Here is a 25,660-nt window from a genome sequence, read left to right on the forward strand (position 1 = left end):
ACACCCAGAGACACCCAGGGACACCCAGGGACACCCAGGGACACCCAGGGATGCCCAGGGCTGAGGTCTCCTGTGAGTACAATATCCCCCCTCCCATCACAGAGCTTCCTCAGAGCAAGCTGTGACACTGGACCAGACCTGGACTATTGACATCCAGGGACATCCTGCGGGCTCCTGAGCTGGCTGCTGACCGTGTTTGACTCTGTGGAGTTTGTCCAAGCTGGAATCCTGATCTCTCATGGCTGGAGCAGATCAGTAACGTTCTGCACTGGTTTGCTGGCGCCTCCTCCGATTTGGAGCCGTGCCCAGCTGTATCAAGTCCCCAGGACTTTTTGTTCAAACTGGCAGGGGTTTTGCCTTTTTTAACCATTAATCACTAAATTGTGCAAAGTGGAGAGTGGGAGACAGGGCATTGTATAGCCCCAGACATAATAAATAGTTTACCAAGGATATTGCGTGAAGTCACATGGAGAATTCTTTAGTTATTTATCTTTACTACGCACCAGCTGAGAGCAGACTGGAGTGCATTTGCTGACAAGATTTGTGTGCCATCAGGAAAACATTTTACAGACCTACCACAATAGTCCAGATATTATGCTAAGAATAATAATGACAGCACTAACAGAGTACCTGAAGAAGTCTTTCTAGCCAGAGGATGCTTTCAGGTGCACAAATGGAAAAGATAACAAATATGCCTCATCAGGAAAAATTTGAAAGCCAATTAAAATATTTTTCCTTTGCAAAGACTGTGATTTGGCAGCAGATTTTATAAATGTTCTTTAACTCAAACAAAACTGTTTTCCATTAAAAAAACCCTTATTCTTTTGCTCTCGAGTTGCGTAAGACAAGCCTGAGACAGACATTTTATTGCTGAAGTCTGTTTAAATTTATCTTATGACTAATTGGGCTTTGATTAAAGTATAATAAAACATTAAGTGTCTGTAGGCTGAGTCCAAAAACTACTTTTCCTTTTTTGCAAAAGATGATTTTTGAGCGTGTATGACTCAATATTTCAGTGCTCTTTAGTCTGAGGAACTCCTGGTACTGTAAGTACTTGCAAATGGCACTTAAAATTTGTGGTTACTCGTAGTGTGCAGCAATTTGTGGTTACTTGCAGAAGAAAGCCTCCACATAATTTACCCTATTGCTGTGCTATCTTTATAAAAGATTACCATGGTTTGATTAGCTTGTAAGAAACAGCAAATCTTTACTCTCAGAGTGGGAGCTGGGAACTCCACGTCTCCAGGACTGTGAAGGATTTGAAATGTCTCTTGCTCTGAGCATCAGCCATAAAATCTCCTGACTAAGCCCCTAACTCAATGTTTATTGCCATTTATAGTCTGCTTGCAGTTGCCATAAGATGAAGGGTATCTATTCTGGTTTCCTACTGTTTTCATAAAGAAAGAAAGGGATGTAAATAATACAAAGAGATATTTATTTCTTCCACTCCTCCTCTGCCCTCACTGAAATAAAACTGAGTGTTCCTAATGGAGGAGCTTGCCTCAAGGTCAGTACAGCATTGGGGATAATGCTTGACCTCTCTTCTAATATTTTTGCATCTTTTATTAACATTGTGGTTTATTTTTCTGACTTTCTCATGGGACTGATGTTGTGCCAGTAGTAAGGCTGTACATGACCTATTCAAATGCAGTTTTCCAGCTCTGCCCACTGCTGGTATCCATCTGCAGTGGGTTTTCAGATGTGCTGCTGTCCAAAGAGCTCAGCCACGCAGAACAAAAATCTCTGCCCCAAAACCTGCAACTGTGAAAGTGTGAATTCATTCCATACATTGAAAGAGCAATTAAAAAACTTAGATGCACAACCAGAATTTTTATTTTTTGCATTCTCTGGAGTTGTTTGGGTTGTTTGTTGGTTTTTTTTTTACCAGAAGGGAAAATGTGCTGAAAGGCCTTCTACACTACTGACTCATACTCTGAACAATAGCACAGAAAATATGGCATGATATAGTTTCATGCCTATGTAACAACAGCTTTTATGGCATTTTGTTGAGTCCACAAGACACATTTGTCCATCTTCCAGCTCTGCAGGCTTCTGATCTTGAAATTCAAGCTGCATTCCCCTCGACATCTTCTTGTCACGATAACTTCCCACCAGCCAAACCGTGTCATGTATTGCATTTATGCAAGCACACATTCTTCAGATTCTGTTTCTGGTTAATCTTTCTCATTCCTTGTCTTGCAGAGGCTGTCTGGAGAGACAGGATTATGGCCTTGGATTTTCAGCATATTGATACGTGATGCAGAACAGAAATCCATTAACTCACGATGCAGAACGGCAGAACATACGGAAACATGCTGCAGAGCAGAACTCATTGTTCCTTAATGGATGTGGCTTTGCAATACTCAGAAGGGGCAGAAATGAGAATAAGTATCCACTTCAAGGAGAAAAAAATATAATGACTCTTAAGATCAGCAGGAATATATGATTTTTACAGATTTTCTTGCCAGAGCACAAGTGCAGCTCTTATTACGTGTTAGAGTTGCACTCACATGTAATTTAGAGGCTAAGGTGAGGTGGTCCAAAGAAGGGGATCACAAGAACTAAATTTGCTTATCTCATCATACACTTCTATAATGCCAAATAACCTTTATTCTGTTGAGTTTCCCAGAGGACCTGTTAAAAGCACAATAATGATCATGCAGAAATTGCAAAATTCATGTTTCAAAGGTGGTTTTCCTGGAAGTGTTTCCTTCCAGGCTGTTCTGTGTGATATTGGGATTTTTCTTGATCTGCAGGATGTTGCTCCTCAAAAATCAGAGATTATTCTGGTCTGTGTAAGGAAGTTTCACTTGCTGGCTCATTGAAGGCAAGGGACATTGCACAGCATTTTAAGTGTATGTGTCCTGCATCCTCAGGATTTTGCAAATGCCAGGATCACAGAATGGGTCAGGCAGGAAAAGGCTTTTGAAAGGCATCTAGTCCAGCCTCCCTGCTGGAGGAGTCTGCCTTCACTGACTGCTGACTTCCACTAATGATGCCCTTACACCTTGTGCCAGCATTTGCAGGAATATTTAACACATGTGAAGGTGGATTCTGCAGCTTTTCATTGAGGGGCACAATTTTTCCTCAGTGTCACAGAGCAGTCAGGAAAATGGGCAGTGGGATGTGCTGAGTGCCACCTTCCTGACTGTCCCCTGCAGTTTGCAGGCCACAAAAAATGTGACATCATCTTACTCCTCATTGCTCAGCATCTGAAATCTCTTGATATGACCAATGCTTTTGTAGGCTTGGTTTACTTGTTAGAGTCATCCCTTGAAGGTGAGGAGTTAGAAGTGTGATGTACTAAAGTATCACTGTGCAAAATTCATGCAATCTCCCTTTTCCCTGGTTTGCAGCCTGATTTAATAATGGAGACAGGGAAGAGTCTGGCCAGTGCAGAGTGTCAGACAAGGCAGGCTGAACTCTCCTGTTGGAGAAGGTGTCTGTGAAAGCAAATTAATTTATGGGGGGCATATCAAAATGCTAAGGAAGGGGAAACAAAGCTGAATCAAGAAAGTGGAGAGAGAAGGAGCAGTCCTGAAAGCAGTGTGTGATTTTGGCCTTGCAAAAGCATGAAAGTTGACAATAGAGAGAAAAATCTGTGTAGGTGTGAAGAGCTGGGTAGCTTTAAATGGCTGAGTTTATAACAGAGAGGTCTTTGAGAGGCAGCAAACACAGAAGGAAAGCAGTGAGCAGAGAAGAGTATAAAGAATGATGGAAAAAGGTGAGAGAACTAGGAAAAGGGAGAAACATGAACACTAAAGAGAGAAATTAAGAGTTAATTAATTCCATTTCAGTGGGTGAAACTGAAATTGATAAGGCAGCACTGAGAGGCACCAGCTGGAAAGCATTGATGAGACAAAAAAATTGGTATAGCCAAGCTGCACACTTGAGGTGTCATTTAAGTATTCTACTGGTTTATCATAGTGCACTATTATCATATTGTTCTAGGAAAAGTTTGAAACTTGGAATTTTTTGCTTGGTATTTCTGAAGATTTTCTTTTGGCACTCAACCTTTGTCACACTCCAATGACAAACGAAACATCTTGCCACGTAAATGCAGACATTTATCACCAAACCCTGCATTTCCCATATTGGAATAAGAGCTAGAATTTGAAGCTGGAGCCCACAGTACTGCTGGTATAAAACATAACAGGGTGTGACCAGAGATTTTTGGCTCTCACTGAATCCATTGGAAGATTTAGTGTTGACGTCAATGGGAGGAGAGTTGGGCCCACGGTAGGAACTACAGTAGTAAAAACAATGCATTTGACTTATTTAGCTGTATCTCTGCTTGCCAGTGGCCCTTTGGGCACTGCATGTAAATGAAGACAAAACAATAAAAGAGATTAAAATGTCTCTGATTCCAGCAGATTTAGAACAAACAGTGACAAACCAAAGTATGCAGTGATGCAAACTGTGTCATCACACTGTTTGTGGCAGAGCATCCCACACTCCCATGAAACCACTGCCTGCTTAGGGGTTTGCTAGCATACAAATCAGCACAAAAAGGTGGATATTGATAAAAGAGAATATTTTTAGGCCTGCAAATCAGCCAGAGTCAGTCAAATTCTTGGCCCCAGCCATGTGCTGCTGAGCAGTGTCAGATGCTCACACATACACAAATTGACATTTACAAGGCACGCTGTGTCTAGTGCCAAGTTAGAAATAAATTGCCTCTTCGTAGGTTCACCAGAGCCTCCTAAGTACACTAGAGCCTCCTAGGATTCATTTATTGTTTGCTACTGGAGGGATTGGACTGCTCCTGGGCAGAGAATGAAAATGCATTCAGGGCAGCGTAAGGGAAACTGCATAAAATGAAGTGCAATAACTGCAAAGCTGCAGCTTCATGGGGTAATGCTGTGGGTGTGCTGCATGTGGAGGATTTGGTTTGACTGTAATTAACAGTGTGGGCTGCATAATTAGCTCCAGGGGAATGCTGCTGGAAACCAACTAAAATAAATACCAGCAGCATTTACCTGGGGAGTGTAGAAGAGGCTTTGCTTGTGAAGAATTCAGCCCTGAAAGGATTTCCCTCAGCTGCACAGAGCTGCTGACTGCTGGTGGGTCTCTCCAAGAACACAAAGTATTTTGGTGCTGAGGAAGGCTGAAGATCCTCATTTTGCTTCTTCACTTGTCCAGGCCCAATGTGATATTAAGTTCTGCGAGTCCACCTGAGGAAAAATCCAGGCACATTTACAGGACAAGAAGGAGGAGAACCTCAGCTGTTTGGATGAGCCATTGGTCAAAAAATCCAAAGTCACCTGGCTGTCTGATACAGCTCATGGTAGCTCAAAAGAAACATAAAATTCACTTGGGCAGTGCTGCCCACCAGTATGGGACACAGCAGCTCTGAGCTTACATCTCAGAGCCAGCAAAGCCTTGTCTAAACGCCTTCCTGAAGCCCTGAGAGCCAGCAAAGCCCACACCTACCAGCCCTTGTCCTCCTCCTTGGACTGTTTTCCCTCCTGGAGAAGGTGCAGGCCCGGGCTCTGCTGATGAGGCCAGCTCTCAATAGCATTGTCTTCCTGCAGATAATTACAGAATGGGTTTGGACAGCTAAGAACGATGATCTCTACCACATAGTGCTGTAACAATTAACAAGGGAGCTGAAGAAGACAAAGCTTTACCACAGACTCCCCTCATGAGGCAAGATGGTGCCTGTGGTGAGAGGTTCTGTTCCCTGACACAGGAACTGAAAACACGGCAAGAGGAAGAAGGACAGAGGCCTTATCTCTAGTCATCTTGCTGAAAAAGAGCTACAGATGCATAATAAAAGAGAAGACATGTATTGTGCTGGCTTCTCTGGTTCTTCAGACCTGGGGCAGGCCTTGAGCTGTGTTGGTGCCAGCAGCAGTTTTCCTTTGGTTGTGATGGTCTCTCCTGACTGAGGGAAGGTTTCTAGGGAGAAATATGATCCTCTGTTGGGTTACTTCATACACATGGGAGAAATCAGACAAGATTTAGGACACCCAAGCCCCTTTGGGTGAGAAGGGTTTCAGCTCTGTGCCTGTTTATTCCGGTTTTGTCAGTGGGTCTAATGTAAGGTTGTCTCACCATGAAAACCTTGCTGTGCTTGCATCTGTAGTTCCCAGCAGCTTCAGTAATGCTTCCAGGAGTGTTTATCCTGATTAAAACTGGCCTATGCAGCTTCAAGCTCTGGGATGAAGTGCTGTGAGCATGACCTTGACTTGGCTTTAGCAGTGCCAGTGCTGCCAGCTGTGGCTGGGGTGGCTGCTCTGGATTTTAAGAAAGCTCAGAGGTCTCCAAACCCTGCTCAATAGTGATAGGTGAATCTCTCAGTCTTTAGAAAATGCTTGTAAATTGTAAAGACAAATGGGAAATAAGAAATTGAATGAGCTACTGTTCTCTCTTATTCATGGCTGTGGGGAAAGAAGTGTTTTGGGAACAGAGGGCAGAGCTGGGAGAGCTCATGCAGGCATGGTAGCCCCTCATCCACACAGTCCTTCAGCTCTGCTTTAAATACTCTGCTTTAAAATATTTGCCATCTTTTGAGGCCAGAATTTTGAATTATCTTCTGGGAAAAAGATGGGAATATCATGAGGGACATGTTCCCCTGCCTTTGCCCTTCCTGTGCCAGAGCTGGATGTTTTATAGGCGGAGTTTGTTCAAAATGCAAAGAAGCTGAGAAATGGTTTGGGAGCACAGTTAGGAAGGATGGGAACAGCCTGGAGATGTGAACACCAAGCCCTGCTTATGGCTGCCTTAGTAACTGCAACCAAATAGCTCCCAGTCCACTTTTATCAGCAAACTTTATGTGTTTAGGGATTGAACTACAATTTGGTGTGAATGTCAGGTGTTGATGAAGAGCAGATCCCAGCTGGGACAGCAAGGACATTTCATCCAGGCTGTGTTGGAGGTGCAGGAGTGGAGCTGTGTGGGAGACTCCTGGCTGAGTTTATTGCTCCAGGCCAGCTCGAGCTGCTGATTCCCTGTAACTTCAGCCCCAGTCATTTGATGTGCTTGGGCATGTGGCTCCAGTGTGCCTTCAGAAACACCTCTCTTAGCATGGTGACCTTAATTCCTCCCCTTCTATTCTCTCGTGTTAAAAATGAGGAGGAAAGAAATCCAGCTTTTATTGGCAGAGTGCCCTGCTTGTGCCACTTGTCCTCGGGGCACTACACCCACGCTGAGCTCCAGTGCTTGGGCGTGGGAAGCCTGAGCACGAATATTTGCCCAGGCATCAGGAGTGCAAGGTCTTGCAAGGATTGTTGGGACATTTGTCCCTTAGTTTGGGTCAGCCTAAGTGTCCTAGGTTAGGAGAGAGGTCTCACTCTTTCTTCATCCTCCACGGAGAGAGGGAGAGATGATGACTTAGGATACTTCCCAGCTTTAGGTGTGCTCTTGCTTTGAATTGTTCTTTGGAAGCATGCACAGCATTTATGGCTTTAGCAGCTGTGACCTGTTCATAAGAGGAGCCCCAGCGTTTCTCCATTTCTGTAAGAATTCACACTGCAGGAGACATTCAGTGCCCTCAGGTGTGACCCTTGGGGTGTCTGTGCAGGGCCAGGAGTTGGACTCAGTGATCCTTGGTGGCCCCTTCCAACTCAGGGTATTCTGTGCTTTTACAATTCCAAATTTCCTGGCTGCAACCAATGGATGCAGTGAGGAGTCACACACTGTTCTGCTGAAAGAAAAGCGTGCAACTTTACAATGCCCTAACAAAGTTAATTCCCCTCAGATGTCCTGCACAAACCACAAGATGTCAGTCTGGCTACATGAAAATTCAAGCACAGTCCTGCCCAGGCTCATGCAGTATTTTAGACTCGAATATCTCTGGTAACACAATCTCTTCGTATACCACTACAATTTGTCCTGCCACATAGCCATAAATCTTCTTTCTCTTTGCAGTGACTCCTTCACATAGGGCAAAATATTTAAGATAAAAAATGATGTCAGGGAATGTAATTTACCTCTTGTTAAAAATAGTTTTTAATACTGAAGTGTCCTTGATCTTTATGTTCTGGCTCTGGTTTTGCTGTGCTAACACTTGCAAGGACACACACTGGCAGGTGGGATTAGTTGTACCCTTACAAACCATTTCCTTGAAGCACTTTGTGCAGAAAGCACTTTAGGTATTAAATAAGTCATGGGTCACTTTTTCTCCATGTTTCCCTATTTGACTGATCCCTGTGCTACAGTTTAAATTTCCACATGCATTCCCACAGACCTTTGCTCTGGAAATTAAATGGAGCAAGTGCAGGGGAGGCAATAAAGATGATCCAAGGGCTGGAGCATCTCTCCAATGAAAATCAGCTGAGACAGAGTTGGGGCTGTTGGTCCTGGAGAAGAGAACTTTCCAGGGAGAGTTCAGAGCCCCTTCCAGGGCCTAAAGGGACTCCAGGAGGGCTGGAGAGGGACTTGAGACAAGGGATGGAGGGACAGGACACACAGAATGGCTCTAAACTTAAAGAGAGTAGGTTTAAGTTGAATTTTGGAAGAAATTTTTCCCTGTGAGGATGGAGAGACCCTGGAAAAGGTTCCCCACAGAAGTTGTGGCTGGCCCTGGATCCCTGGAAGTGTCCAAAGCCAGGCTGGACAGGGCTTGGAGAAACCCTGCCTAGTGGAAGGTGTCCCATGGATGATAGAGGGTTGTAACTGAATTATCTCTAAAGCCCCATCCAACAATTTTTTTTTTAAATTTTTTTTTTTTTTTTTTTGTGTCATTGGTATCTGGGGAACTGCAAGTACTCATTTCAGGGTGCCCAACCTCATCAGCTGTGAGGCTAGATCTCAATTTTGAAATCCTTCTTGCTGATTTCCTCCACGTGACATTTTTCCTGGCCATGTGCCTGTGTAAGATTTGCCTCTGGCCCAACCCCTGCCCCCTAAGAGTTTCCTGGGTCTGTTCCTGAGCACTTTGACTTGACCAGGCACTGGGAGAAGCCTTTGTTCCTTAAGATAAAGCCATTTCCCCTCTGAATCGTGGGGCTGTAGGAGGATGGCTGCAGGCAGGACCTGGCCCATGTGCTGCTAATGAGACAGAAATCTTTCAGAACATGACAATCACATTAATAATTTTCTTGGGATTGTTGATCTTTGCAGGCTTGTTCTTTATTTCAGATCAAATCCTACCAAACTTATTTATATTTCTCTGGTGATAGACGTTAGGGGATATATTCAATTAAACCTCAGTTTTAATCATTATATCATTAAACCTCAGTTTTAAAACCTCAGTTTTAATGGTGTAAATGTAGCTAAATGAATTTAAAACAACCTTTAAAAGGGTCTTATTTCTCAGTGTATTACAAACCTTCTGGGTTAATAAATATCTTTCACTTTGTATCTAACATTCAATTTCAATTGGCAAAGACAGTGGAGTAGTGGGATAAAGCAGAAAGTTAAAAAAAAAAAGCTGGAGAAAGAACAAACACAATCTTGAAAAAGAGGAATCTTTTGGTTATTTTAACATGATAATATTAGTGGAAAAAAAGTCTGCCTGCCACTGAACACTCCTAGTGTTTACAGGGAGGATGCTGCTGCCAATGTCGACGTGAGCCTGCTCGTGGAGAAATCTAAATATCGTCAGGCAGCTGCAGATGGCAGTGCAGGACTGTGCATGGAGAGATGGCAGCTCTCAGGGGTTGGGTCTGGGCCAGTTTTGTAGCTAAACTTACTCATTCTTTGCTACTATGATGAAACCCCACTGTAATTAATGCAGGTCGCTGCTGGTGTTGCTCACTCTTGCGGGGATTGCAGGTGATTTTCCTTCATGGGACAGTTTTCCTTCCAAGCAAGTGTAACAAATGATAACAGCTGAAAAGTGTGATATATTCTAGTAAAGGATGTAAAAAGGAATTACATATTACATATTACATATTTTTCATTGGGGTACCACTGATCCATACATTCATATTTCTATTTTCACTCATTTTCTGGGGGTGTAACAAGCTGCTGCTGTAACTGAGCATGTTGGGAGACTGAAGACAGGGCAGCTATCTGCCCAGGCTTTGGCACACCTTTAGGCTTCCTCCTAAAAACCTTCTGAGATGTGGCTTGGGGCTTCAGAAGATAAATAACTTCTTGTAAGAATGACTGAAAACAAATCTAGGCCTCGATCTTGCAGCCATGTGTTTCAGCAGTCTGACTTCAGACCCTGCGTAGGATCAGTCACGTGCAGAAAGTATTTATGGAACTGATGCCCATGATGGAATATAAAAACCAGAAGGCCCTGCTTCCAAATAGTAACATAAGATGCATAACATTTTTTCTTGCAGAGGATAAATTAATTATAGAACCATAGTAAATTTGGTGTTTAAGAGACCTGGATTTGAATTCCAATTCTTTTACAGAGTTCCTCCTGTGACCTTTGAGCAGGGCAGTGAGGTGTAACAGAAAGCAGGGCTCTTGGAGACAGTCCTGCAGCCTGGAATACTGATTATTTGAAATATGGATTATTTGGAATACTGATTATTTGTTCCTAACAGGACTGGCAGTGGCAGATAAATTCCCAAGGATCCGTGTGCGTGACCTCTGATGTTTTGCCGCTGCAAGCAGGGAGAGGCCTCGTAGCTGCCACCTTTGACCCAAAAGTATAAAAACTGCAGGGAAGAACCCCCCAAACCCTGTGAAAGGTTTTGTGCTCTGTGTGTGTCCCCCTCAGCCAGTGCAGTGACATCTCTGGTGCTCTCCCTTTCCCAAAGTTCTTCCCGTGGCTGTTGGGAAGGCCAGGAAGGCACCAGGCCTAGCCAAGCCTTTGACGGTGCCTCCACCTACAAGAAACCACAATTTGTGGCTGGGACTGGTGCTTGGAGAAGCCTCACTTTTGCTGGACTGGGAGATTTTTGTGAAGTCAGAGCCAGGACCGTGTGGTTTGGAAGAGGCTCTTTGGAGATTAGCAGCAGCTCAGTAGGTTTCCCAACTGCCTCTGACAGCCATGAGCAGGAGGGACAACAGCCTGGGGTTTAGGAGAGTCAGTTTTGTGTCCCTTGATCTTCCACTTTCTCCTCTGTGACCCTGGAGCATGGGACTGGAGCCCAGGTGAAGATCCAAGAGCCAGAGCCTGGGAGGAGAGCAGAGGAAGAAGATAAAAGTTGTCATCAGGCCAGTCTCAGCGCAGGTGTTACGGTGACCTCCGTGGTGTTCCTTGCTGGACATCTGCACGGCTGAATTCCCTAGGGAGAAAAGTTCCTTGTATCCTTAGGGTGGCAATAGGTTAAGCTGTGTGTCTGTTTGGTTATTTTAATCTGAATCAGAAGCCAAGTTGGAGCTACACTCAGCCCTGGGATAGCACTGGAGAATGTACTGTGAGGGGGTCATGGGTGTGCTTTTAAATTCACCCTGATCCTATGTGAGATAGTGGGGAGAGCTGAAATGGTTGGGTAGACATGGTAAAAATTCAAATATTGACACAGGCTACCACATCTGGATGTGAGAAGATCCAAACTTCAAAACTGTGAGGGCAAAGTCCTCTGTTTATCCACAGAGCAGGTCCTGCAGTTGAACAATTCCTGATTCCCTCAGCCATGGGCCATCACTTTGTCCTTTGGGGACCACTGGGGAGCAGTACCTGACCAGGGCTCACCTTTGGTTTTTGGTTTAGTTTTGGGTTCTTTGTGGGTTTTTTTTTTTGTTGTTGTTGTTTAAGAAACAGCTGGTGAAATTGTGGTTGGCAAGATATTGGTGGTCTTTATGTAGGAAGGAGTTTACAGTCAAAATATACAGATGGGATTTGGAAAACAATCTTATATATTAACTATGTAGTACGTGAAAGTAATAGGTGAACTACAAGCAGATTGTCCAAGTGATAGAGCACACCAAGAAAAATATTTGTCAGGACTGATTGCAGAGGCCTTTGATTTTCTTGAACTCTACAAACTCACAATAATTATCAACTGCAGCTGGAAAGAAGCTGTTAATTGGTAAAAAGTGTTCTTCTCTCCCCTCTGCCTGTAATGGTTTGAACTGAACAGTTTTCCAGTTCCACCCATGTCTTGGAAAATTTGGAGTATTCAAAACTACACTTCATTAAACACCTCATGTAATGTCTGTAAAGGCACATTGTAGGTTTGAAAATGCCCTATTCACTTTTCCCAAAACATTTTCCTTTCTTATGTAAGAAACTTGTTTAATTTTTAGTTTGAATTGTCACTGTAAACATGTTTTGAAACTTTGATGGCCATGAACAACTGACCTTCTTCCATCTCATTATGATACTACAGCAACTTTAAAGACCGGACTCTTTCAGCTGTTTTGTTGAAGAAGCTGGGCTGATTTAACAAATTTTAGAAAAGAACTATAAAATACCTGACCTGCTTGCCCTGAGGCTGGTGGATGTGAGCTACATGTGGAGTCTGGCAGCTGAGGCGAGGAAACAGGCAGAACTTGCTGGGAACTTGTATTAAAGTTGTTCTGCTCAGTCATGACCTTCAAAACTGTAATTCAGACAAGAGAACTGTTGGATTAAGAACAGACAGCTCAGACCTTGATGTCTCCACTACCAATGCTGTTCTTACCCTGTATACTGAAATAAAAATAATGAAATGGCTTTGCAGTGGTGATAACTTTATTGAACTTATATCCTTAAGTCACTGTTAAATGAGAGCAAGTGATAATGACTTTCTTTTGGAGTACTCTGAAATATTTATGATGATTAAAATATGATCTGTAGAAATTCACAACATTATAATGCTCAATCTGAGCTCTGTCGTGAAGATTTGGAAAGGTCCTAAATATCAGAGTATTTTATGGCTCTAAGAAGCTTTTAGAGTCACGTGACTCTCTGATGTAAATCAAGACACCTCCACTGGCATGCTTGTATTTTTCCACTGAAAATTTAATTATGTCATCAGCAAAATTCATTGTTGAACTATTGTCTGTGAAATCCAGTAGTGGAACAACAATATATTCCCTCCCACAATCATGCAGCATTTCACAATCTTAATTTCCTTTTTAAAGACTGGAGATATCCTGCTAATAGCATTAAACCATCCTCGGACAATTAAAAGCAACAACAACAACTTCTGCAAGTACATAATTGTGTTAGGGTGGAAAATGATCTGCCACTTATACAACTTAGCTAACACAAATAACCAAATAACAGCTGCTGTCCTCTTTGGCTCAGGTCTTACTGACTTAGTTCTGAGTTCCTTTTGCCCTTTTCCAGTTGCTTCTTTGGATGTTTGTTGTGCCTAATAGTGTGAGCATCCACAGAGGGGCCCAGGCTGCTTTTTGGAATGGTAAATGTTAAAGGTGAAAAGTGGAGTATATAATGCCACATGCTTGAGCTTTGAATTTCCAAGCTGTTCTGAGATATTCTGCGTCTGAATCAGCCTGTGAAATACCTAATTGTTTTTGTTCATAGCTTATTTTTCAGCTGGGAGAACAAGAAATCTAATTTCATCATGACACAGGAACAGTGGATTAAAATTACCCGATGTTAACCAAGCTCACTCTTGCTCCAGACCTTTACCACTTTCTTATTAAATTTTGTGCAGCATTTAAAATAGATATTTTTAGTACCCAGTAAAAAAAAATTGAATCTTCAAGAAAATGTTCCATTTGGAACTTTAAATTCTTGACATGTCTGAGAACCTTTATGAAGAGAAATCAAGTAAAAATGATAAAGAAATCTCAGGGTCACTGCAGGGATGCTGCAGGAACTCACATGGTGGTGTCTCTCTTCCTCCTCATTGTGTCTCTCTCTCCCCCCATCTCTCTCCTCATCACATTTGCTGTTAAATAAAATCCATATTTTTTACTTTGGCCTACGGTTTCATTTGCACCTTAATTTGGGCAGAGGCATCTTTTAATAATCAGATCCTACCGGGTCTTGGCTTGAGACTGCAGCCAATGCAGTTTGGAGTTGATTTAGTGATTTAGCACAGTGAGAGTAGGCTTGTTTTTTCTTTTCCCTTTTTTTTTTTTCTTTCTAATTTTATAGGGTACTTTTTCATATAAATGGCAAGCAAAAATACTCTTGATAAGGAAGCAGGCATGAGACATTCAATCACGCTGACTTTCAGCTTTTTTTGGGGTAAAAAGAAAGACATTTGCTGACATCTTGCATTGCCATGTGACTGCTTTCAGCGCTTTCCATGACTTTTTTCCTGGAGCAGGTTTGTTTATAAGTGATGTATTTCCTAGCCAGGAATTTTAGCTGTGCTCTCTCCATCCCGGTCCAGAGGCACATTGCGAGATTCCGTCAGAGCAGCTCAGGCTCTCCGAGAGCTCCTTGGCTGGAGTGCACTTCGGGCACATATGGAGAAGATATCATCTGCAGAGATTGCACAGGCCCTCAAAATCTCTTTCTTTTTTTCCTTTTTTTTTTTTTTTTTTCACTCGAGGCCTGTTTGAAAACACCCATCATTTTTGTTTTTAAATGTATTTATGGAAATGGTCTAAATCCCCTACACGTCGGTTCAGTTTGCTTCCCGAGGCCGCAGCAGATCATTTACGGGTTAGTTACACTCCTTGAGACTGAAAAACCCGTAAAGAGCCACAGCAAGGCCTGGAAATCTAATTATTACTTGCTTACAGCTTCCAAGGGTGAAACCTTGCTCTCAGGTCCTCACCACAAACTGCTGATTTTTAGCAATAATTTATGTGGGTGTGGGTTTTGGTTTTTTTTTTTTTTTAGTCAAGAACACACTTTGTCTGATCTGGACAATTTTAGCTGGGGGCTGAGGCAGTCAAGTGCTTCTTTTTGTGGGGAATATTTGCAGCAGATCCAAGGACTGGACAAGTAAGACATGAAAGCTGTGGTTTGATGGATTTATTTTTTTTTTTTTTTTGCTCAGCATTTCAGTCACTTCCCGATATTGGAGCTTGGTAGCGTCACTCATGGGCACGGCAGTGGGCACAGTGCATTTTGTGGGACAAAAGCAGCAGTGTGTTTTTCAAGCTGGTGATCATTTCTCTTCACTCAGAGTTCAGCCCCTACCAAGATGAGGTATAGGAAGCTGTCATGCCAGGCATTTAGTAATTTAATAAGCTTTGGGTTATCCTCTGATGCCAGCAGGAAATAAACAAGCAAAGCTTATCCATAACTGGCTCTCAGCAAAGAGTCAACACCAAGTTATAAAGTAAAGGCAGCCTTTGAGCAACCTTAAATTACTTTCACACTTTACCAGCACTTGGAGGACTCCAAGGCAGGCAGTGAGAAGATCTGGGCAGAAAAATGCATCCCCATAATTTATCTCCTAGATATTTGTGAGCACGTGGCTCAGATAGTGTTTTGTTTAGGGAGTCAGCACTGTTTCTGCAAAGACTTCTCCCAGGTTTCATCCAGCATCATTGAATTAAAGGTAAATTAAAGGTAAATTAAAGAGTATTGAATTAATATTGAATTAAAGGGTATCTTGCAGTTTGAATTTAAAATAAGAATCAAGAGAAGTCCTGATTAAAAAAAGAAATTATTTTCTTCCTCCTTATTAAACTTTATTATCCCAGACAGAAAACATTTTTTTTTAATCTATTAGAAGAAAATATCCCCTTGCAAAATAATAATTTGCTAAACATGGTGGATGATGGTGTTAGCACAGATAAGAAGTAGCAGGTTGGATCTCTCTTGTAAGCTGTTTGAAATCACTCAAATAGATTTTTATATTGAGCCAGAGAGAATTTGAGAGATAATGTAAGAAGATTCTTCAACTTGCTATGTATTTTACATCCACTTGGGGAAAACCACTGTAATTCCAGTCCAAAGATGCTGAAAACTCCTCACTCAGCAGCATTACCTGTTCTTTGTATTAAAAGAATTCATGCTCAGTACTGATTTGTCAGTGGAACAAGATGAATAAAGATTTATCAGTGAAATTATTCCCTTGGAAAGAGCCAGAGCTGACTCTGGGCACTACTTAAATATGGCTCTGCCCCTGCTCCATAAAATCCAGTGACTTTTGAATGGTGGCCAGGCTTCTGACATTCTCCATATGGAAGAGTTTCATGGGGATGAAAGAAAAGGGACATCTGTCTTGAAATTGCTTTCCATCCCCCTGCATGCAAATCTAACCACCAGAAAGATTTAATCAAGAGAGAATTAAAACTAAGAAGAAATTGCCCACTCCATAAAATTCAAAACCTCTGATTGCCAACTCTTCAGGAAGTCACAGAATTCCAGAAAAAAAAAAAATAGAAAAAAAAGTAATGGGAGATTTCAGCAAACTAAAAAGGCAAGTAATACATATGCCTTTAATAATGTACAAATACATTTGTATACGTAATATTTATTTTAGTCACTCCACTCAAGTCTATTTTTTTATTGAGAACAGATTGAAAATCATCACTTATTGCCATTAGTTGATGTAATTGTGCAGTGAGATGCTTCCCCAAACGAGCAGAGAAACCACATAAGAAGCTGGCTTTGTGTTGTTAAACACAAATTTTTACTTATTTCTCTTCTATCTCACCACTTTTTCACTGCTGCACTCCAAGTCAAAGGCCAGATCAGAAAAAAAGTTTGTCCCAAAAGCTAAATGGTGATTTTCTTGGTTTTATGTTAGAGTAAACAGTTTTGAGTTTTTGAGGAAAAACCTACAGGAAAATGTAAGTAAGGAGGCATTTTCTACTGCAGGATATGAGTAACTTCTCTTCATACAACTAGGAGTTTTTTATGTGTAAGGTTTTGAGAGGTTTGAATAATTAATAAATGCAATTAGACACTATTATAGAGAATAAATGAAAAAAACAAAAGCAGGATACTGTATCTGATACATGCAGGGGGTCCAGTTTAAGATATTTAATATTTCATATTAATCTTTTGGAGGCATCTCTGAAAATACTGTTTCTGAATTGAAATGAAATTATAGGAGCAGAAATTAATGTTTATATTCACATGTGGACAAACCCAGTTCAAAAAAAGCTCTCTTATGTTAGAGATCACATGAAAACCACAGCTGGATCTTAATGCATCCCAAGAGTTGATTAGGACAATATTTGTTTCTTCACAGAGGCAGTTACTAAAAAAACCCTAAATGGGTGAGCTTTGGAACACGGTGGTTTAGTTATTCAATGTCAGGACTGTCAGCCAGCTGAGCCTCTGGAAGAGGATAGAAAAGACAATGTATTTACTCTCATGTTCAAAGAAAAGAGACTCCTTTGCAAGCCAAGGGTAATTTTACCAATTGTATGATGAATACAAAAGGAAAAAATAATATTCTTTTACATTCAGCAATTTTTTTAACAGGATGGTGTCAGGAAAGGGCTGAGCTGTGCTAAGTCTTGCTGAGAAACCTTCCTGGATCTAGAAGTCATCAGAGGTACACTACAAACATCTGAACAAACTCTGCAAGGTGCCCTCTGGATCTCACAGCTCATATTTGCACTATTTCAGATGTTTTTGGCCCCTGTTTGGGCTGTGTAATGGAGTATAACGTCAGGATTGCATAAACCCCAATGTTTTCCTTGGAATTGGTGAGGATTTCACGAGGCCTATGGATTTGCTTTAAATATACAAATATCTCTTCAGACATGTGGCTGCAGGGGAATTCAGCCCTTAGTGTCTGAGCTCTTCTGCTTTGCAGCCTGTGAGAAATTCCAGTCAGCTGAGGGCGTTTGTTTAAGGGTAGCCCAGCTTGGAATTTGGATCATTCCATAGGGATGCTCAGTAGCTGGCCATATCTGAGCTGTTTCTACTTCTGTTGTGTCCATAACACAACTCCACTCAATTTCAGCGAAAACAATGTGCTCGTGCCAGTCTGCTGAGAAAAAGAGAGAGAAACAGGAAGGAAGGAAAGAAGAAGGAAGGAAGACCAAGACAAAAGGAGAGGAAGAAGAAAGATAAAAAGACAATCCCTCCCCTCACCCACCAAGAAGAACAAGGCCTAACAAAAGTGTTATTCACTGCTGAGCTGTAATACCTTATTTTAGCTTCTGATCCGAAATCCCTTGACGTCAATGAACTTTCTTTGACTTTAATGTGCTCTGGCTCGAGCCTGTCATGAGGATCTCAGACTTGCTGTCTGTGAATTAACATGAATCCATGGATTAGTTTTCCAGAACAAACAAATAGCTCCACAAGGTAATTAGGCTGGCATTTCAACATTAGCTGGTTACAATACCCAGGCTCCTGAGCAGATACGTGGGGTGATGGGTTTGAAGGGTGCAGGATGAAGTCATTTCTCAGCAGTGTGCTTTCTGGGGGGGCTGACAGAATTTAGGTTAATGGGAAACATGCCTGCCCTGCACAGTATTTCCACCAGAATTATTGGAGTCTGAACAAAAACCTTTCCCTATTCTGAAAAATATGTGTAGCTGCAGTAATGTGCTTTTTTTCCCTTTGGTGTGTACACCTTTATAACTGAGAATATCCATGTCATCATCATGTGTACATGCAGCAGCTCATGTTATATAAACAAATTGAAATGTAGCCATATCTACCTTATACATTTACAATAAATACCACTTATTATTCCAGAATAATGATTTCTTCAACTCTGCACACTGAATCCTAAATATTAAAATAAGAATTTTTGCTTTCAACACTTATATCCATATGTTGTTTTTACTTTAAAGGACCATTTTCTGACTCAGCAAAATCAGTAAAATCTTTTTAAGATCCCACTGCCACTCAAGGAGAGGTTTAGTTTTAATATTGTTTATTTTATGGAAACAGTAGTGGATGAATATGTTTGCGTGCATATAAAGAGGATAAAGAATTCTTTTGTTAACCTGCTAGGACTAAATTTATATGGTTGGTGTTCTGTATTATATTTAAATCTGGAACTACCTATTTTAAACCATTTACTGATTTTGTCTGATCAGTGTCCCAAATGTTGCCATTTCAAGTGGCCAGATCATATTATACTGCAATTTCTAAATTGTGCACACTTAAAAATTCTGCCAAAATATGCAACTTAGTACACAGAAATTAATGGTTGAGGAAAAATATATGTAACAGTTAGCATATTACATGTCATTGCTATAGATTTTATGCTCAAATATTTTGGCAGAAGCAGCTAGAGGGAGACCAAAATGACACCTATTGAGTAGGAATGAATTCCAAAGTCTCTGTGTTGTTATTACATGTTATTTAAAGTGAAATAGAGTAGGTTTAGATGGGATATTGGGAAGGAATTGTTGCCTGTGAGGCTGAGCAGGCCCTGGCACAGGTTCCCAGAGAAGCTGTGGCTGCCCCTGGATCCCTGGCAGTGCCCAAAGCCAGGCTGGAGCTTGGAGCATCCTGGGCTAATGGAAGGTGTCCCTGCCCATGGCAGGGGTGGGATGAAATGAACTTTGCTTTGAGGTTGTTCAGAGCCCATTCAAATTGTACCCCTTTAAATTCCATCCCCATTATACCCATGCAGTTTTCATTTAGTCCCATTAAAAGAGAACCAAAACACAGAATATGGTTTTATGCCCGTATTTGGAGGCAAAAAATCTGTATCTAGTTCAGGGGAGAATCAGGATTTGTCCATATGCTAGGCATTGTTAATTCTTTTTCTTTTCTGGTCAGAAAAACCATTCTGGAAAGGCTGGAGGCCACTAAGGCTCTGCCATAAACCACATTCCTCTTTCTATGCATGTATGCATTTGTGGCGTATAATTTTAAAAAATGATTATGTTTTATTCAAACAAGAGCCAATCCATGTAGCAGTGTAACAGGGAGCCATCAGGAAAAAAAAAAAAAAAAAGAAGAAAAAATAAAGAAAAGAAAAGCTATGTTCTGAATTTGAAAGGGAATAAGTGGTTGGTGTGTTTAAAACAAAGACTCATTTTCTCACTGCACGCTCTTGCACGAGCGCCAGTGACCACAATTGAAAACTCCTTGCCTGGGTGATGTAACAATGCTGGTCTGAGCCTGCTGCTCTGATGTTTTCTCCTTATAGAGGTCAATCACAGCTACTCTGCTTCTGTGGCTTTTCTCCAGGGCAGCCTGGCTCCTTGCTGAGCTCTGTGACCCAGTGTCACTGTCATTGTCGTGATGATCTCCTAAAATATTTATGGGCTGGCTCCAGTGCCCTTTGAGACACCCTAAACAGCACCAGGGGCTGGCTGCTGGACCCAGGAGCAGAACTGAATCCTGTCGCTTTTATTACACTTTCTAATATTTTTCTTAATTTGTTTAACCAGAAAAACCCAATTCATGCTCAGGGCTAATAGAGTAACATATGTATTTATACACAAAAATCCCCTGTATATATATATGTGTGTCTGTGTCTGCAGTTATCATTCAAATTTCAATGTTGTGCTGGGTTTGGCTGGGACAGGGTAAATTATTTTTAAATGAGAAATGAGAAGAAGCAAGTGCAGTGTGGTGATGCAAGAAGAGAAGGAGACAGGGAAGCACCTGGCTTGTGCAGGGGACATCTGTTTTTACTGGGTTTTACACAGTAGGGAGGGGAGAGAGGAATAATTTCACAGAAAAAGACAACGAATTGACAGAATTTTATCTGGATATGGAGGAAGGAAGAAAAAAAAAGAGAGAGAAGCCTAAAGCATGAACAATTTCTAAATATGAAGACCTGAATTTTCGAGTAACTAAATAACTGCCATTTTATTGAAACCAGATTTTGTGCTCAGTGTCCCACCTCCCTGGCACCCTGGTGGCCATTTCACCTGCCAGTCTGACACGTGTGACCATGTCATTCCCTTTCCAAAGGGTTTCTGATTCCTTTCCAGATGGTCCAAGCCCCAATGGACCAAAGTGCATTCAGCCATTGTGGCACAGAGCTTTGGTACCAGTGCCACTAGCACATTTAGGTGTTAAAAAACTTATTTGGGGCAAGAACTGTGATCAGAAAAGAAGATGAGGAGGGGTCAGAAGACCATTTCTCTGTGTTTAATTTGGGATCATTTTGCCTAGGACAAATTCAGTGAGTGCCTCTCTGAGGGCATTGCACATGCTTATAATTGGCCTGAATTTAGCCTAATTGGCACCAGGCACTTGGCACCAGCAGTAGACAGCACTTCTGGGAATCTAATTACAGCAGCAGAATGTCAGAGCTCCCAAAACTGGAACAGCACCTTTCAGGGCAATAACATTAATAGCTCCAAAACTCCTGTTTATCCATTTTATTTCTCTGTGGGTACAAGGATGAGTTTATCACTCGTGACAAATATCTGCCCCTTAGGACAGGCCCAAGATGGAGATGGACATGTACAAAAACATCTGGGACTAAGAAATTTCAGGATAATTTCTAAGCCCTGCTAGAAGAAGTGACAGAATTCCCGTGGGGTTTGGTGTATCTGGAATGCTCTCAGGTGGTGCCAGGCTGTTTGTGATGGCCCTGGGAGCTGTCCCTGAAGAGATGCTGCGTGGGACAGACAAGGCTGTGATGTTCTGAGCGGAGAACTTTGGGACAGGAGAAGCTTTGGGATGAAAAACAGCAACCTTATTAATCAGGGAATTTCCCTTCTCTGCAGAGGGCAGCTGGCATGGAACTTTGTCTGAAATATCCTAGAAATGGGCAAGTACTGGTTTCCTGTCCCAGCCCCACAGAATGTCAAACCCCTCTTTCTCTGCTTTTTGCATAATATAAACAATGAAGTGATAGATAATCATTTTTATCCTTTCTCCTCTTGCCTCAGCTTTTCATTTGTGCAGTCACAAAGTCCCTCTGTTTTGACATGAACAGATTGTTTCTTTCTGTGTTCCTGTCTCTTTTGGTCTGCATTAAAAATGTGTCTTCCTGAAAATAGAAGCCTTTGCTTGCACATTGGCCATGCTCTCTGTATTTTGAATTGCTCATCCTTTACCCCTGACTTGGCCTATTGGAGATGCAGTCAACAAATCACACTATTTCCAGTCATTTTTCTTGCAGGGCTAATCTGGGAAAAGTTCTTTCCAAACAGAATGTCTGGGACCTGCTGCTGGATTATTTCCTCTCCCTTTTATCACCTCCATAAGCAAATAATAGCAAGGGTAGGAGCAGAAGGGTCCTGCAGCAAAATTAACTTAAAAATTAGCTGTAGTATTCTCTGCTGAGAGACCAGTTGTAAGAGAGATGCTGTATCCCTCTTCTCTGCAGGATAATTAAAACTGATTAACAAGTGGCTGTTTTTCCTGTTTTCCATAGAGAACCACGTTCAAAATTTGAAATAGATGCTGCTATTCCTCAGCAGTACCTGTTAATTTAGCACAAATTGTCTCACTGAATCTATTTCAGTCACCAGTTCTAAAATCACAAAAAATAATAATTTATGAGAGCACTGACAAGAGTCTGTGTTAGATGGAGTCAAGGAGGATAATAAAGACTGTATCTATGGAAAAAAAAGGGCCATTCTGGGAAAAATTGCCAGACTTGACTCATTCTAAGCACAAAAGGTTGGAAAAGATACGAAAATTCGAGTATGGAAAACAAAGAGAGGAAATGACTTTGCAGGACAGTAGCCAGTGGGTTATTTAGTTCTTTGTAGGGCTGAAATACAAAGCAGCTTTAGTTATGGGACTTGGAGAAGACTGAGGCTTAATTTTCAGACATATCTACCTAAATCCATCAGATGTACTTCAGGCTTTAAACTCCTTTATTTTTAAGCTTTCTGCTTTTTTTTTTCCCCAGATATCTGTAAATCTTGGGGTATTTAATCAAGACATATTATGGCACTGTGAAAAGTTATATTCTGAACAATGTTTTGATGTTTGCTTTCAAGTTCAGTTTGATATGTGTTAATGGGATGGAAAAAAGGCATTTTTGCATATGAAAGACAAGCAGGTACATAGAAAAGTGTGGCTGAGTTTTTGGGGGTTTTTTCCCCCAGTATTTCAAAGCCAGTGACAATATCCTGACTATTAATGGGATGGGGAAAAAAAAGGGAAAGGAAAAAAGGGAAGGGAAGGGAAGGGAAGGGAAGGGAAGGAAAGGAAAGGAAAGGAAAGGAAAGGAAAGGAAAGGAAAGGAAAGGAAAGGAAAGGAAAGGAAAGGAAAGGAAAGGAAAGGAAAGGAAAGGAAAGGTGTAAGAGTGTTCTGGGACACTCGTGTATCTCAAATAGAAATTAAGGGGAGAAAATAAAAGAATATAGTTTGAAGATTAGACCTCTGAAAACAGCCAGGATAGAAACACAGGCCTTGTGAAGGCTGTGACATTTTCTGGCACAGGGCAATGTTTGGTGTTCACCATGGAGATCATTTAACAGGGAGGATTATCTGGTGTCTTCAGCTGGACACCTTGGGGCAGGCGCTCAGGGAGAAGGAACAAAACTGAATCCCAGGTCATGCTCCAGCTGGGAAAGTGCAAAAGAAATCAAGACAGAGCAGTCAGGTCCTTGGCTCGTGGTTTAGTTAGAATATTTTGCTGCTACTGGCAGCTCTGGTGGCTTTTCTCTGCATCCAGCAGTCTCTTAGAGGTGCAAAATTCCTCATGACACCATTTAACATAAATTTAGGCCCAGAGATAAAGCCCCTCTGCTGCCTCCCTGCCACGGGCAGTGGGCAATGATGACTGATAGCATCATGAGGGTGTTTTTCTCACACTCAATATTTGCTTCTCCTATAATTTCAATTCATTCCTTGAGGATTTTACCTTTATTCTCTGTAATTTTTAGTTTATTATGAATTAAAGTGCAAATACCTACCCATCCCTCAGACCCACTGATGTACTTTCCACAACGGGGTCAGAGGACGTGACGTCTTCATTTGTGCAAATCAGTATTTACTGACGCCGCAGATAATTATTAATGAGGTGTTTCCCATGCAAAATACAGAGCAAACCTTTAGTGCTGGAATTGGCAGCTCCCAGTTTTCCAAGTTCCTTGGCCAAGACACAGCTCCTGGGTGTCCCTCAGCTGCCTGCCACAGCCTGAGCTGCAGCACGGATGCATTATCCCAGCTCAGCCCTCAGGCTTAGGCTGGGGATTCACCTCAGGTTAGGATCTGCTTCATCCTTTTTTGGGATTATTGCTTGATTCCCACATTTTCAACTCGTTTTGGTCGCAGTTTTCCCTGAGGTCACCAGCTCTGTGTTGGCTTCTGGCTGTTCTCGTTAATATCACAGGATCTGACACTAGCTTTGTGTTCTGTAGCTGCATGATAATGAAATTAATTCAGTTTATCCAGCATAATAAAGCTTATAAAGTTTTCCTAAAACTTAATGTTATGAGATAAAGCATGGGAAAAACCCCTATATTTTTATACATAATATCTTTTTTACTAATGCAAATAATTGAAATTATTTAAACAAATCTGATAAAGTTCTTCATAAAAGCTCATAATATTTGATCAAACTCTACTGAAAGAATAACATTTATTTTAATATACATTATTCAATGTATATCCATTATACTGAAATAACAACCCTAAAAAAATATGTACATGACACAGAGAAGTACTGTGACAACAACAAATGGGATTGCTAATAGCTGATTAATTGATTTGCTTAGATAATGAAGATATTAATACAAATTTTTGATATATAGGGTTATTCAGAGTTTTTTGCCAAAAGATATCAGGAATTATCAATGCAAAAAATTAACAATTCCAGATGAAAAAGAGAAGTTTCCTAAGAAATTTATTGTTTCTGGTTCACCTCATTGAATTTCTGACTCATTTACTCACCTATTGAAGTTGTTGTTGAAATATTTAAGGTCCTGCATTACCCATGGCTCTCTTAGAGACTGCTTTACTGGATTATTTCCTGAGGGATGTGGCAATCCAAACCAGGCAGATTTTGTGCACAGAAACTCCACATCTCTTAAGTGTGTTGGGTTTTTTTTTTTATTTTCTCCCAAAGCTTTCGGGATGGGCTGGATTTAATGTGCACCAGTCCTAAGTGTCAACTCACCGTGCTTGAGCGAAAAAATAAGGATGTGCTTGGAAAAAGCCAGATGTATGATAGCATTAAATTTAATTATAGGATCTCACAGGTAAATAAAACAGCAATGTGCTCTTTCTTGCTGGATAAATTATATATATATATGGGGGGGTGGTTTGGGGGTTTTTTGGTTGGTTGGTTGGGGTTTTCTAACCTGTCTTTTTTATTCATAAACATGTCAAGTTGTTTTAAGGGATCATGGAGCTGGTGCAATGGTGGGCAGGTTTCTGAGGCACCTTGCAGGCTGCAGGGAAGGGAACATGCAAACCTTCCTGGGAGCAGAGGGTAGAGAGTGATGCAAATCAGAAATCTCCTGATCTTCTACCTGGAAGCAAAACACCTGCAATGGGACAGGAAAAGCTGTGTATCAATCCTTCTAATTTCCATTCCATTTCCCACAGACAATTTGAATTTCCTCTGTTTGAAAAGTTAAATATTCCAGTCTTCTTGGCTATTTTGAGTTTTAAGGCGTCTGGGTTTCTTTGAGGGGTTTGCTATAAAAGCAAGGTCTAAGCACATCCATCACAAGGTTATGGCTGAGTCCCTGGGCCCTTCCCTCACCCCCCTTCCCTAAAGGAGTCATCCAAAGGGAGACCTTTGGAGGTGCAGATGTCCTTTGAGATCCTGGCTCTCACCAGTGCTCTCTGGAATGAAAATCTGCTTTTTGTATCTGAAGGAACCACCTGAAAACTGTCTGCTTGTGTTGCAGTGCTTCCAGCTGGGCCAATGGCCTTGCTCTGACATTTAGTGCCCTTTAAACACAATATTTTAACTTTGATTTCTATGGCACTAGCTGCAGAACCTCTGCAGCTGAAAACCTAAGGAGTTTCCTGGCTGTGAAGATAAACTCAGTGTATGACACACAGCTTGGAAGTGGGAACACTCCAGGGGCAGATCTTGTTTGTTCAGTCTGACTGAAGCCAGTCCCATTGACTTGACAATTTCCCAGCCC

The sequence above is a fragment of the Pyrgilauda ruficollis genome, unplaced genomic scaffold (assembly GCF_017590135.1).
Source record: "Pyrgilauda ruficollis isolate IOZ18807 unplaced genomic scaffold, ASM1759013v1 scaffold50, whole genome shotgun sequence".
In the NCBI taxonomy this organism is placed as follows: domain Eukaryota; kingdom Metazoa; phylum Chordata; class Aves; order Passeriformes; family Passeridae; genus Pyrgilauda; species Pyrgilauda ruficollis.